Genomic DNA, 21460 nt, shown 5'->3' with positions numbered 1-21460 from the left:
TGAATCTGGCGTTGAATGCCAGAAACATGCAGCAGTCTGGCATTTAAATGCCAGGATTGCACCCTGAGGAAAGCTGGCGTTTAACGCCAGCAACAAGCATTAGGCTGGCGTTAAACGCCAGAAATATGCTACATTTGGGCGTTTAATGCCAGAAACAAGCTTCAGTCAGGCGTTAAACGCTAGGATTGCATGCAGAGGGCATTTTACACGCCTAATTGGTGCAGGGATGATAAATCCTTGACACATCAGGATTTGTGGACCCCAAAGGATCCCCACCTACCTCAACTCACCATCTCTCTTCTTCACACAATCCAATAACACTCTTCCCCAAACACCCTTTACCAATCACCTCACATCCATCCATTCTTTCCCATAAACCCCATCTACCTTCAAATTTAAAATCTATTTCCCACCCAAACCCACCCTAAATGACCGAACCTACTACCCTCTCCCTCCACTATATAAACCCCTCCATCCTTCTTCATTTTCACATAACATAACCCTCTCTTCTCCCCCTTGGCCGAATACACATCTCTCCCCCTCTCCTCCATATCTTCTTCTTCTTCTTCTATTCTTTCTTCTTTTGCTCGAGGGCGAGCAACATTCTAAGTTTGGTGTGGTAAAAGCATAGCTTTTTTGTTTTTTCATAACCATTGATGGCACCTAAGGCCAGAGAAACCTCAAGAAATAAGAAAGGAAAGGCAAAAGCTTCCATCTCTGAGTCATGAGATATAAAGAGATTCATCTCAAGGGTCCATAGCTCAGTAATAGAGCATTTGTCTGCACATCAAGAGAACCCATTCATGGATCTCAAGAGATGCATGAGGAAGCTCATCATCAAGAAATCCCTGAGATGCCTCAAGGGATGCACTTTCCTCCAAACAACTATTGGGAACAACTCAACACTTCTCTAGAAGGATTGAGTCATGACATGAACCGATTAAGGGTGGAACACCAAGAACACTCCATCATTCTCAATGATATTAGAGAAGATCAAAGATCTATGAGGGAGGAGCAACAAAGGCAAGGAAGAGACATAAAGGAACTCAAGAGCACCTTTGGTTCTTCAAGAAGGTGCCACCATCACTAAGGTGGACTCATTCCTTAACTTCCTTGTTCTTATCTCTCTTTTTTTTTTAAGCTTCATGTTTGTCTATGTTTGTGTCTTTACTACATGATCATTAGTATTTAGTAACTATGTCTTAAGGCTATGAATAATTCCATGAATCCTTTACCTTTCTTAAATGAAAAATGTTTTTAATACAAAAGAACAAGAAGTACATGAGTTTCGAATTCATCCTTGAAATTAGTATTAATTATATTGATGTGGTGACAATACTTTTTGCTTTCTGAATGAATGCTTGAATAGTGCATATTTTTTATCTTGTTGTTTATGAATGTTAAAATTGTTGGCTCTTGAAAGAATGATGAAAAAGAGAAATGTTATTGATGATCTGAAAAATCATAAAATTGATTCTTGAAGCAAGAAAAAGCAGTGAAGAACAAAGCTTTGCGAAAAAAAGAAATGGCAAAAAAAATATAAAAGAAAAAAAGAAAAAGCATGCAGAAAACGCCAATAGCCCTTAAAACCAAAAGGCAAGGGTAAAAAGGATCCAAGGCTTTGAGCATCAATGGATAGGAGGGCCCAAGGAAATAAATCCAGGCCTAAGCAGCTAAATCAAGTTGTCCCAAACCATGTGCTTGTGGCATGCAGGTCCAAGTGAAAAGCTTGAAACTGAGTGGTTAAAGTCGTGATCCAAAGCAAAAAGAGTGTGATTAAGAGCTCTGGACACCTCTAACTGTGGACTTTAGAAAAGCTTAGTCACAATCTGAAAATGTTCACCCAGTCATATGTCTGTGGCATTTATGTATCCGGTGGTAATACTGGAAAACAAAGTGCTTAGGGCCACGGCCAAGACTCATAAAAGTAGCTGTGTTCAAGAATCAACATACTTAACTAGGAGAATCAATAACGCTATCTGAACTCTGAATTCCTAGAGATGCCAATCATTCTAAACTTCAAAGGATAAAGTGAGATGCCAAAACTGTTCAGAAGCAAAAAGCTACAAGTCCCGCTCATCTATTTAGAACTAATATTCATTGATAGTTTGAGATTTATAGTATATTCTCTTCTTTTTATCCTATTTGATTTTCAGTTGCTTGGGGACAAGCAACAATTTAAGTTTGGTGTTATGATGAGCGGATAATTTATACGCTTTTTGGCATTATTTTTAGCTAGTTTTTAGTAGGATCTAGCTACTTTTAGGAATGTTTTTATTAGTTTTTATGCAAAATTCACATTTCTGGACTTTACTATGATTTCGTGTGTTTTTCTGTGATTTCAGGTATTTTCTGGCTGAAATTGAGGGACCTGAGCAAAAATCTTATTTAGGCTGACAAAGGATTGCTGATGTTGTTGGATTCTGACCTCCCTGCACTCGAATTAGATTTTCTTGAGTTACAAAACTTTAAATGGGGCGCTCTCAACTGCTTTGGAAAGTAGACATCTAGGGCTTTCCAGCAATATAATGGTCCATAATTTGTTCGAGCTTAGATGATGCAAACTGGCGTTCAACGCCAGTTCCATGCTGCATTCTGGAGTAAAACGCTAGAAACACGTCACAAACCAGAGTTAAACATCAAACAGACGTTACAACTTGGCGTTTAACCCCAAGAGAAGCCTCTTCATGGGTAAAGCTCAAGCTCAGCCCAAGCACACACCAAAGTGGGCCCCGGAAGTAGATTTCTTCACTTAGACTTATTTCTGTAAACCCTAGTAGCTAGTCTAGTATAAATAGGACTTTTTACTATTGTAATTTCATCATGGTCACATCTTGGTATCTATCTTTGGACGTTTAGTTCTTAGACTTTGGGTGCTAGCCATTCAGCCATGCCTGAACCTTGATCACTTATGTATTTTCAACGGTGGAGTTTCTACACACCATAGATTAAGGTGTGGAGCTCTGCTATACCTCGAGAATTAATGTAATTATTATTGTTCTTCTATTCGATTCAAGCTTATTCTTATTCTAAGATATTCGCTGCACTTCAACCTGATAGATGTGATGATCTGTGACACTCATCATCATGCATCTTTATGAACGCGTGCTTGACAACCACTTCCGTTCTACCTTAGACCGAGCATGTATCTCTTGGATTCCTTAATCAGAATCTTTGTGGTATAATCTAGAACCCTTTGGCGGCCATTCTTGAGAATTTAGAAAGTCTAAACCTTGTCTGTGGTATTCTGAGTAGGATTCAGGGATTGAATGACTGTGACAAGCTTCGAACTCGCGATTGTTGGGTGTAGTGACAGACGCAAAAGAATCAATGGATTCTATTCCGACATGATCGAGAACCGACAGATGATTAGCCATGCTGTGACAGAGCATTTGGACCATTTTCACTGAGAGGATGGGAAGTAGCCATTGAAAACGGTGATACCCTACATATAGCTTCCCATAGAAAGGAGTAAGAATGATTGGAGGAAGGTAGTAGGAAAGCAGAGATTCAGAAGGGGCAAAGGATCTCCAGACACTTATTTGAAATTTCCACCAAGGATTTTCATAAGTATCTCTTTCATCTATTTTATGCTTTATTTATTATTATTTTCGAAAACTATTAAAACCATTTGAATCTGCCTGACTGAGATTTATAAGATGACCATAGCTTGCTTCATACCAACAATCTCCGTGGGATCGACCCTTACTCATGTAAGGTTTATTACTTGGACGACCCAGTGCACTTGCTGGTTAGTTGTTCGAAGTTGTGAAGAATGTGAGTGAACCATAGTAGTGTGCACCAAGTGTTTGGAGCCATTACTAAGAATTGTTCGAGTTATAAAAAGTGTAAATCACAATTTTGCCTACCATGGAGCTCTGCTGTTCCGCGAGTATTAATGCAAAGTACTATTGTTCTTCTATTCAATTCAAGCGTATTCTTATTCTAAGATATTCACTCGTACTTCAACTTGATGAATGTGATGATCCGTGACACTCATCATCATTCTCACTTATGAACGCGTGCCTGACAACCACTTCCGTTCTATTTGCAATAGCTTGAGTGTGTATCTCTTGGCCTCCTGGTCCATGATGCATGGTTGCCTCTCCTGACATCAGAGCCTTTTATTCCGTGAGATCAGAGTCTTCGTGGTATAAGCTAGAATCAATTGGCAGCATTCTTGAGATCTAGAAAGTCTAAACCTTGTCTGTGGTATTCCGAGTAGGATCTGGGATGGGATGACTGTGATGAGCTTCAAACTCATGACTGTTGGGCGTAGTGACAGACACAAAAGGATCACAGGATCCTATTCCAACACAAGTGAGAACCGACAGATGATTAGCCCTACGTAACCCGTAGTTGGACCATTTTCACTGAGAGGACGGGAGGTAGCTATTGACAACGGTGATGCCCGAACATACAGCTTGCCATGGAAAGGAGTATGAATGATTGAATGAAGACAGTAAGAAAGCAGAGATTCAGAAGGAATAACGCATCTCCATACACTTATCTGAAATTCCCACCAATGAATTACATAAGTATCTCTACCTTTATTTTATGTTTATCTATCTTTTAATTATCAAAACTCCATAACCATTTGAATCCGCCTGACTGAGATTTACAAGATGACCATAGCTTGCTTCAAGCCGACAATGTCTGTGGGATCGACCCTTACTCACGTAAGGTATTACTTGGATGACCCAGTGCACTTGCTGGTTAGTTGTGCGAAGTTGTGAAGAGACGTGTGAATCATGGTATTGTGCACCATGTTTTTGGAGCCATGCCAAGGGATAACAATTTCGTGCACCAATGATTATTTTTCTATAATTGCTTATGGATTATTAAGGAATTGTTTGACAATTATTATTAATTATTTTTGGGTTGCTTGCATGCTTTCAGTTTTAATTCTTTCCTTATCATATTAAATATGCATACTAAGTGTTTGTGAGAAAGCCCGTATGGCATTTTGCATTTTTAATTGTTCCATTCCTCTACTCTAATACCTGTCTTTCACTACACCCTTACAATCCTTTTTATTAATTGAAAATAATTGTCAATACAAACGTGATTATCAGTTTGTTATGAGTGATAATACATTTTAGTTATTGATGCTTGATCTATGCTACTCATGCCTTTACCGGCATGCCAATGAACATCTTGCATCTAATTGCCATAATCTGCACTTGCTATATTACTATTGATGAACTAATTGCATGTTGTCGCGACCATGTATTTAGCTTAATACCTTTACCTTGGCAAGCTTATCACTTGTACTGTCTCCTTCCTTGCTCTATCCCTTTAAACTCATACACCTTTCTTCTTTTTCCCCTTTTCAGGATGCCCACCAAGAAGGGTAAGGAGAAAGCTGCTTCCAACCCACCGGTAAGGAGAGGAACAAAAAGAGCACCAGCTGAGGAACCACCACACCCATCCACTTGCACGTCTCTGCATGCACCGAGGATGGTGCAATCTTTAAGTGTGGGGAGGTCGATACCGATCTCCATGGGTTAGTTATTTCCTATCTCAACACCAATATTTAGTTTTCTATTAGTTCATTATTGCATTGCATAATAGATTGCATGTATAGTTGATTGTTTACATTTAAGTACTACTTGGTTGAAAAATAATAAGTTTCTTTTTAAGACCCTATTTTTGAAAAATTTCACTAATTTAAATTTAAACTTTTGTGTTAAATTTGTTTGAAGTTGTATTTGAAACATGGTTTTTGAGCCGAAGAACACACAACCTGTGAGATTTTGAGCTTATTTACATGGTTACATTATTTAACCATAAATTTTTATTCTTGTGTGTTTTCTTCCCTATGATTGCAATCTTTGCTTTGTTCCATTCTATATATCCATTATTTAGTGTATTTACATGCTTGCATATGATTGAGGCCATTACTTGTTTTTGCTCACTTATCCCAAATAAGCTTACCCTTTTATGTCACCCTTGTTAGCCACTTTGAGCTTTTTAAACCCCTTCTATTCTATAACCACATCACTAGCCTTAAGAAGAAAAATAATGGAAAATCCATGTGCATTGATAAGTTACGTTTATTTTTTAGATAAAAAAACCCCAATGTTAAGCTTTAATAGAAAGATCAATGCACATGTGATAAAAGTAAAGAAATATAAAAAATTTGGTACATAAGGATGTGATACAAAAGTGGGAATTACGGGTAGCTAGGTGTGATTTTAGAATTGCATAAAGTATTTGTGTGTGTTAGGTAAGAGCTTAGGTTAGTCAAAGATTCATATTATAGCTCACTTGGCCATACATGTATCCTTACCTTTACCTCAACCCCATTACAACCCTGAAAAGACCTCATGATGTTTGCATTGGTATGCTAAATATTTGTTGATTGGTTAGGAGAAGAACAAAATTTAGAAAGCATGATTCTATAGAAGGATAGAGTGATTACCCTATACACTAGAGTGACTGGAGTGCATATACATCATCAGTGAGGGTTCAATGCTTAATTCTATGTTCCCTGCTTTCATGAGCTATCTTCTTACAAGTTTACTTGTTTTTTATTGTACTTTTTGAATTAGTGGAATTTGGTTTGTATTTGTCTTGGAGAATTTGTTTTCTTTTAACCAAGCAGATAGAAACGTCTTAGCATATAGTTGCATTCACATTTATAGGTTGCATTGCATGATTCTTGCTTTTCCCTACTTATTTATTTTATCTCCTTGAGCTTAGCATGAGGACATGCTAATGTTTAAGTGTGGGGAGGTTGATAAACCACTATTTTATGGTTTATATTGTGCTAACTTGGGTGGTTTTTATCAGCTTTTCACCCACTTATTCATATGATTAGCATGATATTACAATTCCTTCCCAAAGTTGTTCTATGGTTGAAAACTTGCTTCCTAAGAGATCTTTTTATTGTGTATTTTAATTCTCCTTTATACCATTCAATGCCGTGATATGTGTGTTAAGTGTTTCAGGCTTTATAGGGCAGGAATGACTTAGAAAATGGAGAAGAAGCTTGCAAAAAGGGAAGGAGCACAAGAAATAAAGGAGACAACCAGCGAACAGCGACGCGCATGCATGGCTGACGTGTGCGCGTGATTTGGACAAAATCACAGCGACGCGTGCGCATGCTTAACACATATGCATGGATTGGAGTTTGCGCAAATGACGCGAGCGCGTGCCTGACACGCACGCGTGGAGAGGAAAATTGTCAAACGACGCGTACATGTGACTGACGCGTACGCGTGACAACCGCGATCTGCAGAATTAACAGAAATCGCAGGGGCAATTTCGGGCCGCGTTTTGACCCAGTTTTTAGCCCAGAAACACAGAATAAAGCCAGGGAACATGCAGAGACTCAAGATACAACAAGAGACAATATTGAATATTCACAATTTTAGGTTTAGATGTAGTTTTTAGAGAGAGAGGCTCTCTCCTCTCTCTTAGGTTTTAGGATTTAGGATTTAGGATTTCTACTTCTCAATTTCCAGGTTTAATGTTCCTTTTATTTATTTTCTCAATTTAATTTATGAACTTTTTCATGTTAGATTTTATTTCTTTTATTAATGCAATTTGAGGTATTTTATATATATGATTTTTATTTAGCTTTCTATATTCTTGGCTTTGGTTGAGTAATTAGAGACTCTTGAGTTATCAAACTCTTTTGTTGATTGATAATTGGAAGTTGCTAATTGACTTGAATTCCACTAACTCTAGTCTTTCTTTGGGAATTGACTAGGACTTGAGGATTCATATTGATTTATCCACTTGACTTACCATCATAGTTAGAGGTTGACTAAGTGGGAGCAACGAGCAATTCTCATCACAATTGATAAGGATAACTAGGATAGGACTTCTAATTTTCATACCTTGCCAAGAGTTTTCTTAGCTATTGATTTATTAATTCCTGCAATTTATTTCTCTTGTTCAAACCTTTCAAAAACCCAAAAATACTGTTTTCCATAACCAATAATAAAACACACCTCCCTGCAATTCCTTGAGAAGACGACCCGAGGTTTGAATACTTCGGTTATAAATTTACTGGGTTTTTTACTTGTGACAACCAAAACTTTTGTACGAAAGGATTCTCTCTTGGTTTAGAAACTATACTCACAACGTGATTATACTTTTATGAAATTCTTTACTGGCAGAAATCCGATTGTCACCAGCTTCCTTGGTCCACCAGTGTGCAGAGGAAAATAGCGTTGGCCAACATGATAGTGATGACCATGGGATCTTCATGTCCCGAGATGATGCCAGTCGCGTCCTCTTTAGTGAAAGTAATAGTAGGGATGTCGGGTGCTTCTTCTCCTTCTTCGACGTGATATACTTCTTTAAGGTGCCCTTTGCGAGATGATTTGGAGATTCCTCCTCCCGCAAATCCACCATGTATCATGTGGACATGTCTCTCCGGGGTGCGAGGTGGTTGTTCAGTTCGTCCGACCTCTTCATCCCTTCTTCTTTTTCTAGGCTCGTCTGTCTTGCTGGCTAAGTACCGATCTAGTCTCCCCTCTCTCACCAATTTTTCTATGACATTCTTCAAGTCGAAGCACTCGTTGGTGGGATGTCCATAGATTCGATGGTATTCACAGTATTCGGTCCGATTTTCACCTCCTTTTTTGCTTTTAATTGGTCGAGGCGGTAGAATCATCTCAGTGTGGCATACTTTTTGGTACACTTCCACAAGAGACACCCGAAGAGGGGTGTAATTGTGGTATTTCTTAATCTTCTCTCCATGCTAATCTTCTTTTTTCTTGGAGTCTTTATCTTTATCTCGGGAGGAGTAGGAGAATTCAGATTTTGAGCTCTCACCTAGTCGAGAGTTTTCCTCCATGTTGATGTACTTCTCTGCTCATTCTTGCACTTCATTTAGAGATGTGGGATGTTTCTTTGATATAGATTAACTAAAAGGTCCCTCTCATAGGCCATTGATGAGACCCATAATGGCTGCTTCAGTTGGCAGACTTTGTATGTCCAGACATGCTTTGTTGATCTTTCCATGTAGTTGCGAAGACTTTCCCGATCTCCTTGCTTGATCCCTAATTGGCTTGGGGCGTGCTTGGTTTTGTCCTTCTGGATGGAGAATCTGGCAAAAAACTTTCCAACTAAGTCGTCAAAGCTTGCGATGGACCTTAGGGGCAGATTGTCGAACCATTTAATTGTTGTCTTTGTTAAGGTAGTCGGGAAGGCTTTGCACCGAATTGCGTCTGAGGTATTGGTAAGATACATTCTGCTTCTGAAATTACTGAGATGATGGCTTGGATCTGATGTGCCATCATACGGGGTCATGTCAGGAGCTTTGAGGTCCTTTGGGACTTTGGCTTTCATAATCTCTTTGGTGAATGGGTCTTGATCTTTGCGGGGGTTATCTTCATGACTAGATCGAGTAGTCTTGGATTTTAGATTGGCTTCAATCTTTAAGAGCTTGTCTTGTAACTCCTTACGTCGCCTAGTTTCCCTTCGAAGGTCCTTCTCGGCCTCTCATTGATGCTCAACCTCTTTTTCGAGTTGTTTAAGACGATCTTTTTGAGCTTTGAAGTGCCTCCAAGATTTATGCATTTGGTGGACTCTTATCTTTGTTTGGTTGAGGAGTATCCTTTGGTGTAGTGTCTGCGTTCTTATGTGACGTCCTGTTTTCTAGATCAGAGTCGTGGTCATTGTCAAGGTTGTCCGCCATGATGATGGGATGACTTCTAGGTTCCCCGGAAACGGCGCCAATGTTTCGAAGGTTACCTGAAACTGTAGGTCAATCTCGGATGAGATCTGTGCTGGTGGTCGGAGCCGATGTGTCCGACTTGTTGGACTTGGTGGTGGTGCTAATCCTTCATCACCGGAGGGTGGTGGTACCTGCAAGGGACTCCGATGCTTAAGATAGCAAGGGTATTAAGCAGGTTTTTTGTAGAATTAGAGTATGAGTTATACCTGAGTGCTCCAGTGTATTTATAATAGTGTAGAGTGATCTTTTTGGAGATAAGATAGTTATCTTTATCTTATCTTTGAGTGAAGTCATCTTTATCTTTGAGGGAACCGCCTTTATCCTTCTAAGCTTGGGCTGCCCTTGGACTTGGGTCGTGTTCCTCTATTTGGGCCCTTTTTTGGGCTTTCGTAGCGGTTTGGCCAAGCTCTTTGAGAAGAGGTCAGTCGATCTGTCATCAATCAGCCCGGATCATACAACTCGACCCATGGCATGAACAGAAGGCAAAGATTGAATTGAAGAAATGAAGAAAAAGCATGTAAAGTGGAGAATTCATGAAGAAATGAAGTTTGGAAATCTGCCCAGTTCCACATGCGCATGACCCGTGCGTACACGTGACCAGAAATTTTGTCATGTGATGCGTACGCGTACGCGTGACACTCGGCACATGACTCACTTAAAGAAATCATGGCTGGCAATTTCTGAGCTCACTCAGGCCCAAATCTAACTTATTTCTGAAGTATTTGAAGCCAAATTCAAGATAGAACAAGGGAGAAGCAATTAGGGTAGTATAGAAACATGCTTTAGGTAGTTTTCTAGAGAAAGAAGCTCCCTCTTCTCTCTAGAATTAGGGTAGATTTAGGTTAATTTCATCTTAGATTTAGGTTTTAATCTTGTCTTGATTTAGTTTTTCATGCAATTTCTTGTTCCTACATCTTTGTTCTCTTAGTTTACATTATTAATTTCTCTTTTATGCCTCTTTTTGGTTTATGAACACTCTTGTTAATTTTGATCCTTTTAATAAAATTTTATGTTTTCATGTTTATTGATGCTTATTTGAGTTTTTGTTGTTATTTTTTTTGCATTTGGTAGTAGTAGATTTTATTATTATTACAATTTAATATGCTTTTCTTTTTATGCACACCAAGTATTTGATAAAATACTTGTGTTAGATTTAGAGTAGATTTTTTAGCATTCTTGGCTTAGAAAGAGAAACTTGGTAATCTTGTGTCATTAATACACAGTTTATGCTGGTGATCTAGAGTTGTTAGTTGATCTTGTTTCCATGGATTCTACTTATGCATTGGGATTAACTAGGCTTATTTGACTTTATCTCAATAGGGAGATAACGTGATAGGCTTAACTCTTGGTAATTATTGTGTTATGATTAATGACTAGGATAAAAAAACTTTGATTCTCAATCCTTGCCATGAATTCCTCTTTAGTAATTGTTATATTTAGTCATTTTCTTTACTTTATTGTCATTTAAGTTTCTTGTAATTTAAATTCTTGTCTTCTCACAGTTAAACCACCCCCTTGAACCTCATAACTGATAACACGCATACCTCAGTGCAATTCCTTTGAGAGACAACCCGAGATCTAATACTCTTGGTATTTTTATTGGTTTGAACTTGTGACAACCAATTTAAACTTTGATCGAGAGCTAGTTGTCGATTTGGAACTATACTTCGACGTGATCCTCACTGATAAATTCTAGACAGACGATTGGCTCCCATCAAGTTTTTGGTGCCATTGCTGGAGAATTGTAAAAAAGTGCTTGTTATTGGTTATTGTTCATATATGAATATTGTGAATAGTTTTCTTTTTGTTTGTTTGCTTATTTTAGTTTAGGAGTTTATTTTCTTTATCTCTTAATAGTATTTGTTTTTGTTTTTCCTTTTTCTACTATGAATTCTCACCCAATTGTCTATGAGTTTGGTTCAAACTATGTTGTAGAAAGTGAAAATGGGAACTTCAATGAGGGTTTGCATCAAGGATTTGGAAATCAAAAGTGGGGAGAGCCTCAATCATATAGACAATCTTCTTGGCAACAACCTTCTCAGATTTCTTATGGGTAAAATCCAACTCCTAATGCACACCAACCTATTGGAGGTGGCGGACCTTCTTGTGGTTGTAAACCACAACCATCATATGCATATGAATCCCCTCCTCAACATAGCCTTCAACAACCTTGCTCACAAGCCCTATACCACCATTCACCTCCATATGATCCTAACCCATATCCACCATACCAACAACCATATGAACCATACTTAGAGCCACTACCATTCCAACATCAACACTCCCAAGAACCACCAATTCCATATACACCACCTTAAGACTCTCACCAATATGAACCACCTTCCAACTATGACACCTTTCTCCCAAATAATGAACCATCTTTCTCACCATTGCCTTCATTAAATGAAGTCTTCCAACCTTTTATGCAAGAACAAAGAGATATTTACTCTCTTCTTCAAAAGCAAAAAGAGGAGCAGAAGGGGTTGGAAACCATCGTGGCTACCATGACTGAAGCCATTAACTGCATATTATCCTACCTACGCTCATGCAATCAAGACTCTCCCATTGATGAATGTGGAGGATCAACCAAGGAGCATAGTGAGGAAAAGAACTTGGAGCTTCGAGGTGAAGAATAGGGGTTGAACCAAGAATCGCAACCAAGGGAGGAAGTTAAGATAATTGAGCCAGAAGGAGCGGTTGAAGAATTAGGAGAGGTTGATCAAGAAATGGACTCAATCATTGATGAATGTTTGTCCACAATAACTAATCACCTCGATGATTGTGTCGAACCTTCTTTCGTTTAGCTTAAAGGTGATGTTATGGAGGGTGCGCAACCAATAAAGCATATGGTGAATGAAGAAAGAAATGGAAGAAGTTGAGCAAGCAACAAATCCTCCTCTTGATGATGATTCTACACCAACGCATGATCCTTTTAAGTATGAGGAGTCCTCTTCCATTGAAATTGAGGTTGATGTTGAGATAGGTTCTATATTACCTCCGAGTTTTGACATGAAGGATAGAGAAGAGTTAGAAGAAGTTGGTAAGGAGGTGGTTGAATATGAAGAACCTTGTCAAGAAGTAGACATAGAAGATGCTTGTCAAGAGGTGGAGGTGATCAAAGAAGAGCACAAGGGAGCGGAACTTGCACGACCATTGGAAACATCCCTTCCTAAGTCATCATCATCTATTACATCATTCAAGTGGGTAAAATTCATAACTCTAAGCTTTCTTATTCCGCTTGAATATGGTTTGCTTGAAATCGATTGTCAACTTAGAGCTCTTTATGGAGTGGAAAGCAAGAAAGAGTTGGTTAGTAGTTGGCACCATAATTCAAGGATCATTATGGTTGAGTCATCAAAGTTTAAGTGCATAGGATGGTGTAGTAATCAATTGAAAGGATCTAGAAGAGAGCCTCGGTGCTTGAATGAGAATTCCTCAACCATTTCACCCAAATGGAAGCGTGAAGATCAAGAGGAAAGGGTGTTGACAAACAAGGTTTAGGATCCCAGATTACACATCAACCATCATCAATCTTGGGGTCTTGTTACTTGCTTGAGATCTATTGGAAGCTTGGTGCGCCTAGTTTAGGATCCCGGAGGCTATTGGAAAGGCAAACATTGGTGGGGATTCAAAGAAGAATTCAAGCACAAGCCACCTTGACAAGGACCCTATCAATTGTCTAACTTAAGGACAATAAATAAAAGTGCTAGATGGGAGACACCCCACCATGGTAAAATCTTTCCACTTTTCTCTTTTGTATATAGTTGATGAATAAATTGAGTTTTCATTGTTAAGTACCTTCCTCTCTCTATATCATTCTTGTATATATTACTCTTATATGTTAGTTCTTTGGGTAAATTTTCTTTTAGGTTGCATATTTGAATAGTTAATAATCTTGTCTTGAATTTCCTTTTTGTCTTGCATTGCATGTTTACAGATTTTGTTGATTTTGGAGTTTGGCTTGTCTTAAAAAAATAATAAAAAAAAGAGCATGTCCTGTGTGTGCATGACCCCCAGAATCTGAACATGCCAAGATCGTGCATGGACTGTGCCATCGCACGGTCCAAATAGAGAGTTGTGCCATGAACGTGCAGAAACGGTGCATTTAGCACAGTTCCAATGCATGCATACGGGTGCCCGACGCGTACGCATCATCCCATTTTCCCGCTTCACGCGTACGCATGCAAGACGCGTACGTGCCACCCCCATTTATTCCAAGTCACGCTTATGCGTGACCTCCCCTATCTCACATACTCCTCTTTTCTTCTCTTCTCTCTATTTTCTTTTCTTCTTTTTGCTTTTCTCCTCATCTTTCCTTTTTTCTAACCACCATCCACCACTATCATTCACCATCCACCATCATTTCCTTTAGTTAGTTAGTTAGTTAATTTATTATTTAGTTAGTTAGTTTAATTAGTTAGTTAGTTAGTTAGTTAATTTATTAATTAGTTAGTTAGTTTAATTTTCTATTTTTGGTGATAAGTGTTGGATTATTAATTTGATTTGCTGATTCTGCTAAAATATTGTTGATGCTTACCGACTTGATGTTATTTTATCATCATTGTTGTTGATATTCATTGTTGGATTTCTTTGTTGAGGTTATACTTTGTTGCTTGGTATTGAATTTTTTTTTATGCTTAACATTTGTGAATACCAAGTACTTATGATATTGCCTTCAAAGCATTCTACATCTTTTGAATTGCATGATTTGGCCACCATGTGATTTAAATTCTTTAATTATGACTAGGCAATTTCATGATTGTTGATATTGTGCATTTATTTTAATGCATTGTGTTACTTGATCATATGCATCCATATTGATTTTTACTTTCATTACAAGGTTATACTTATGCCTTAATGACATGTTGACCCTTAATTGTTTAACTATATGCTCTACATATACTTGAAACTAGTCATTTTAGCATAATGCTTCGTTTGTGAAATTAGATTGTGGGCTCACCTAGGGACATCTTTTTTAAATTTTTAAGCTATATGGATCATACTTGCTATGTGAGCGGTTTTCACTTCTATCTTTCTTTTCTTAAGTTGCATAGCAACCATGTTTCCCACTTCATTTCAATTATGTGATGCAAACAAACTTCAAAGTGTGTCATTGATTGATGTGAAAATTTTATATTTCATTTAGCCTATTAAGTTCTCTTGCACATCAACCAATGTTCATTCATTATCCATTTCACAATTGCTGATGCATGTGGAAACTTGTATCTCAACAAATCTCCCTTCAGCAAGTGTACCGAATTGTCGTCAAGTAAAACTCACAATAAAGTGAGGTCGAATCCCACAGAGATTAACGGATTAAGCAATCAATGTTTAATTGATTATCCTAGTTAGACGAATCATATTGGAGTGATAGGTAACAAGGAAATGTAAATGGCAGAAAAGTAAAGAAAGCAATAAAGTGCAGAGGAGTAAAATGGCAAGAAAAGTAAATGTAAGAACTAAAAATAAAATGAACATTGGGATCAAACCCAATGTGGTCCAGCATGAGAAAGCATTTCTAGCTGATCTCTTCATTCCTCTTTCAAGGTTCCGAAAAGATCCAAGTTTGAATAGCTTCTTTTCAAAGATAACTATCCAATTGGATGAAGATCAAAAGCTTTCAAGCAAAATCAAGAGAAAAGATAGAAGAAGAAGAATAAGAACTACACTTAATCCGTTGAATCACAATAGAGCTCTCTAACACAATGAAAAGAGTTAGTTGGTCATTGCTCTAACAAAATAGAAAAGAAAGAAAGTGTATAAAAGTAAAGATGAAGATTAAAACTAAAATTAAAACTTCAGAATTCATAAAAATGAAAAGTACAAAGAGAAGAAAGAGAAAGAAAAGTGTGTGAGGGGAGGGAGTCCGAAGACCCCTCGTCAATCCCCCATTCCAGAATGACTTGAATGTAAAAACTAAGGCCTTTATATAGGCTCTCCTAAATTACAAAATGAAATTAAAAGCAAATTACACTTAAATGAAAATTCCTATTCTAGATGCGTCTTGTGGCCTTGATTGGTTGACAATTGTGGGCTTGCTTGCTTGAGCTTTGAAGTAGTTCTCTTCTTCATTTGGGCTTGGTTTTACTTGCAGAGAGAAAGTGTGAAGTGGGCCGAGACTTTAGCTCAGGACGTTAGGGGTGTTAACGTTTTAGTGAAAGTATGAGTTCGAGAACGTTAGTGACACTCAACATTGTCACTAACGTTCCAATGTACCCCTTTGCCTCACGTTAGAGCCCATGTTAACTAGGTTAACGTGGCTTCTAACGTGGCCTTGCCAACCTTCGAGAACGTTAGTGACACTTAACATTGTCACTAACATTCCAGTGTACCCCTATGTCTCACGTTAGAGTCCCACGTTAACTAGATTAACGTGGCTTTTAACGTGGCCATTCTTAGCCATCCTCAACGTTAGTGACAATGTTGAGTGTCACTAATTAAGTGTCACTAACGTTGGCTCAAAGTCCCCTTCTTCACGTTAGAGTTTACGTTAACTTAGTTAACGTGACTCTTAACGTGGGCAATGATGGCTTCGAGAGCGTTATTGGCAATCACTTTTCTCATTAACTTTGCAAGTTACCTCCCATTCCACGTTAGTGGCCACGTTAATTAGATTAACGTGACTGCTAAGTGGTTCTTCTTTGCTTCCTTTGGTCCTGAAATCAAGCAATAGAGTACATCAAAGTTCTAGTCCAAGTCATGGGTATTGCAACATACAATTTGTCACTAAACTCATGCAAAATCCTCATGAAATCATGTAAAATTCACAATGTATGCTTGAATCAAGGTGTAAGTGAATATCTACCCAAAACTAGCTTATTTCCTAAGGAAATGCATGAAACTACCTTAAAAATAGTAAAGAAAAGGTCAGTGAAACTAGCCAAGATGCCCTGGCATCAATTGCTTAACTCTTGCTTGAGTGCTTTCATGCTTCTTTATTACTTGTTTGTTTATCTGAACCTACAAGTTTCCTTTGAGGTATCTCAAGCACACTAAAATGAGTGAAGTATATACCTCTTTTGTGTAGTTGTGACATAGTTTTTAAATGCTAGCGTGTGAATTCTATCCCGCATGCAACTTAGAATTCACGCACCATTTTCATCAATGTCACAACCTTATTAACTCACTTCATTTTAGTGACCATTGCCTCATTCCAACAATATATGCTTCCTTACTTTTGTATTCACTCGTCTTACTATCCTGTTTTCTATCTTTTAGGATGATTCACCATAAGCAAAAAAAAAAGGAAGTAGAAGAAAGAACATGCAGTAGCCGGTTGATCCACCAGCTGAAGGTGGCAGTCCCTGTAGTCGCCGTCTCCCCTTTACTAATCTCTGAATGCACCGAGAATAGTACAAACTTTTAAGTGTGGGGAGGTCGTTGATGAGCGGATAATTTATACGCTTTTTGGCATTGTTTTTAGGTAGTTTTTAGTATGTTTTAGTTACTTTTTGGTATATTTTTATTAGTTTTTATCCAAAAATCACATTTCTGGACTTTAATATGATTTTGTGTGTTTTTGTGATTTCAGGTATTTTCTGGCTGAAATTGAGGGACCTGAGCAAAAATCTGATTCAGAGGCTGAGAAAGGACTGCAGATGCTGTTGGATTCTGACCCTCCTGCACTCGAAGTGGATTCTCTAGAGCTACAAAAGCCCAATTAGCACGATCTTAATTGCTTTGGAAAGAAGACATCTTGGGCTTTCGAGAAATGTATAATAGTCTATACTTTGCTAGAGATTTGATGGCCCAAATTGGTGTCCAAACGCCCACCAGAGACCTTTTTCTGGCGTAAAACGCTGTAACTGGCACCAGAACTGGAGTTAAACGCCCAAACTGGCATCCAAGCTGGCGTTTAACTCGAAGAATGGCCTATGCACGTGAAAGCTTCAAAACTCAGCCCAAGCACACACCAAGTGGGCCCGGGAAGTGGATTTCTGCACTATCTGCACTTAGTTACTCATTTTCTGTAAACTCTAGTAACTAGTTTAGTATAAATAGCACCTTTTACTATTGTATTCGGAGCTTTTTGATCACTTGAGATCATTTTGCACATTTGGGAGGTTGGTGATTCGGCCATGCCTAGACCTTCTTCTCTTATGTATTTTCTACGGTGGAGTTTCTACACCTCATAGATTAAGGTGAGGAGCTCTGCTGTTCTTTATGAACTAATGCAAGTATTATTGTTTCTCTTTCAATTCATGCCTGCTTCTTCTCTAAGATATACTCTCGTACTTAATTTAATTAAGTCAGAATGAAGGGGGTGACCCGTGACAATCACCCACTATCTTCATTACTCGCTTACCCAAGATCCGCGTGCCTGACAACCACAAGCGGTCTACAAGATGTTCAACGTAGTCATTGGATGACAGCTAGAGTGTAATCTCTTGGGTCTCTGATCCACGGACTGAGTCCGCGTGGTTAGAATATTCGTGGTATAGGCTAGAAACAATTAGCAGCATTGCTGAGATCCGGAAAGTCTAAACCTTGTCTGTGGTATTCCGAGTAGGATCTAGGACGGGATGACTGTGACAAGCTTCAACCTCACGACTGTTGGGCGCAGTGATAGTGTGCAAAAGGATAAAGAGATCCTATTCCGACATAAGTGGGAACCGACAGATGATTAACCATGTGGTAGCTGTGCCTGGTATTTTTCATTTGAGACGAGAAATCCGACAGTTGATTAGCCGTATAGAAACCATAGCCAGACCATTTTCACTGAGAGGATCATACAGCTTGCCATGGAAGGGAGGACGCATGATTGGATGAAGACAATAGGAAAGCAGAGGTTCAGAAGCAATAGAGCATCTCCAAACGCTTATCTGAAATTTCCACCAATGAATTACATAAGTATCTCTATGTTATTTTCTGTTTTATTTACCATTTAATTATCAATACCTCAAAACCATTTGAATCCGCCTGATTGAGATTTATAAGATGACCATAGCTTACTTCAAGCCAGCAATCTCCGTGGGATCGACCCTTACTCACGTAAGGTTTTATTACTTGGACGACCCAGTGCACTTACTGGTTAGTTGTACCGGAATTGTGAAAAGTGTGAATCACAATTCCGTGCACCAAGTTTTTGGTGCCGTTGCCGGAGATTGTTCGAGTTTGGACAACCGACGGTTCATCTTGTTGCTTAGATTGGGTAATTTTATTTTATATTTGAGCTTTTTTTTATTTTCGAAAAATACAAAAAAATTTAATAAAATCATAAAAACCAAAAAAAAAATTTGTGTTTCTTGTTTGAGTCTAGTGTCAAATCCTAAGTTTGGTGTCACTTGCATGTTTTTAATTTTCTTACATTTTCGAAAAAAAATATATGCATTGTGTCCTTCTATGATCTTCATGATTTTCTTGTTTTGTGTTTTATGTTGTTTGTCATATGCATTTTCAACTTCATAGTGTCTAAACATTCAAAATTTCTAAGTTTGGTGTTTTGCATGTTTTTCTCTTCTTAAAAATTTTCAAAAATATGTTCTTGATGTTCATCATGATCTTCAAAGTGTTCTTTGTGTTCATCATGACATTCAAAGTGTTCCTGCATGCATTATTGGTTTTGATCTTAAATTTTTCTGTTGTGATTCATTTTGTTATTTTTCTCTCTCCTTATAAAAAGATTTCAAAAAAATCAAAAATACATATCTTTTTAAGTAAATAACACAGAGAAATGAAGATTCAGAACACAATAAAACGCTAGTAAAGAGGCACTTTGGGTGTTAAACGCTAGAATGGCTACCATTCTAGGCGTTTAACGCCAGTAAAGCTATCATTCTGGGCGTTAAACGCCAGAATGGGCAGCATTCTGGGTGTTTAATGCCAGAGATGGCAGCATTCTGGGCGTTTAGAAAAATGCCCAATAAAGAAGGATTCCTGGTGTTTAACGCCAGCCAGGGTATCTGGCTGAGCATTAAACGCCCAAAGAGGCAGCCAAATTGGCGTTAAATGCCAGAATGGATAGCATTCTAGGTGTTTAACGCCAGGATGACACAAGGGAGGTAATTTCTTTTCCAATTCAAATTCTTTCAAATTTTCATTGTTTTAATTCATAATTTTAAAATCTTATATTTTTCATATCACATTTTCAAAAATCCTTGCTAACAATTAATATTTTTATTCAAAAATTTCAAGTTTGTTACTTTCTTGATAAGAAATGATCAATCTTTAAATTCTAGAATCATATCTTTTAGTTTCTTGTTAGTCAAGTCATCAATTTTAAAAATCAAATCTTTTTTATTTCTTTTTCAATCATATCTTTTCAAATTATATCTTTTTCAATCAAATCTTTTTCAATTATATATTGTTTTAAAAATTTTAATTTCAAAATCTTTTTCTAACTTCTTCTCTTTTCAAAATTATTTTCAAATCTTTTTCAACTAATTACTATTTCTTATCTTTTCCAAACCACCTAACCACTTTTCCACTTCCAATTTTCAAAAATCATTAACCATTTTCTTAAAAATCTTTTTAATTAATTAATTGTTTTAGTTTTAATTTTTGAATACTCTCTCTCTCATCTCTTTCTATTTTATTTGCTAACACTTCTCTTCTACTTATAATTCGAACCCTCTCTCTCCCTCTGTGTTCAAATTCTTCTCATTCTCTCTCTACCTCATTCCTCTATTCTTCCTTTCTTCTAACACATCAAGGAATCTCTATACTGTGACATAGAGAATTTTACTACTCCCTTTGTTCTCTTCTTTTTCATATGAGTAGAAATAGGGATAAAAACATTCTTGTTGAAGATGATCCTGAACCTGAAAGGACTCTGACGAAGAAGCTAAGAGAAGCTAAAGCACAACACTCCGAAGAGGACCTTACAGAAAATTTTGAAAAAGAAGCAGACATGGCAGCCGAACCCAACAACAATGCTAGATATGCAAGGAAGATGCTTGGTGACTATGCTGCACCAACTTCCAACTTCTATGGAAGAAGCATCTTAATTCCTGCCTTTGGAGCAAAAAATTTTGAGCTTAAGCCTCAATTAGTTTCTCTAATGCAGCAGAATTGCAAGTTTCATGGACTTCCATCGAAAGATCCTCATCAGTTCTTAGCTGAATTCTTGCAGATCTGTGATACTGTTAAGACCAATGGGGTTGATCCTGAGGTCTACAGAGTTATGCTTTTTCCCTTTGCTGTAAGAGACAGAGCTAGAACATGGTTGGACTCACAACCTAGAGAAAGCCTTAACTCTTGGGATAAGTTGGTCAACGCTTTCTTGACCAAATTCTTTCCACATCAAAAGCTGAGCAAGGTTAGAGTGGACGTCCAAACCTTCAAACAGAAGGAAGGTGAATCCTTCTATGAAGCCTGGGAAAGATACAAGCAATTAACCAAAAGGTGTCCTTCTGACATGCTTCCTGAATGGAGCATCATATGTATATTCTATGATGGTCTGTCTGAATTGTCCAATATGTCATTGGACCATTCTGCTGGTGGATCTCTTCATCTGAAAACACCTACAGAAGCCCAGGAACTCATTGAGATGGTTGCAAATAACCAGTTCATGTACACTTCTGAAAGAAATCCTGTGAATAATGGGATGACTCAGAAGAAAGGAGTTCTTGAGATTGATACTCTGAATGCCATATTGGCTCAGAACAAAATATTGACTCAGCAAGTCAATATGATTTCTCAGAATCTGATTGGATTGCAAGATGCATCCGGCAGTACTAAAAAAGCCTCCTCTGAAGGAGAAGCTTATGACCCTGAGAATCCTGCAATGGAAGAGGTGAATTACATGGGAGAATCCTATGGAAACAC

The 21460-nt window shown here is 37.9% G+C and overlaps 1 non-coding gene across 1 annotated transcript; it reads right to left on the bottom strand.

Moving 5' to 3' along the window:
- Window positions 1-20948: 20948 nt before the first annotated feature.
- On the bottom strand, window positions 20949-21057 carry LOC127741795 (small nucleolar RNA R71). Its single transcript, XR_008003000.1, has one exon. It is a non-coding gene; the product is annotated as a small nucleolar RNA R71 (small nucleolar RNA).
- Window positions 21058-21460: the final 403 nt, after the last annotated feature.

The sequence above is a fragment of the Arachis duranensis genome, chromosome 9 (genome assembly GCF_000817695.3).
Source record: "Arachis duranensis cultivar V14167 chromosome 9, aradu.V14167.gnm2.J7QH, whole genome shotgun sequence".
Lineage (NCBI taxonomy): Eukaryota > Viridiplantae > Streptophyta > Magnoliopsida > Fabales > Fabaceae > Arachis > Arachis duranensis.
This window is presented reverse-complemented; position numbering and strand designations above follow the sequence as displayed.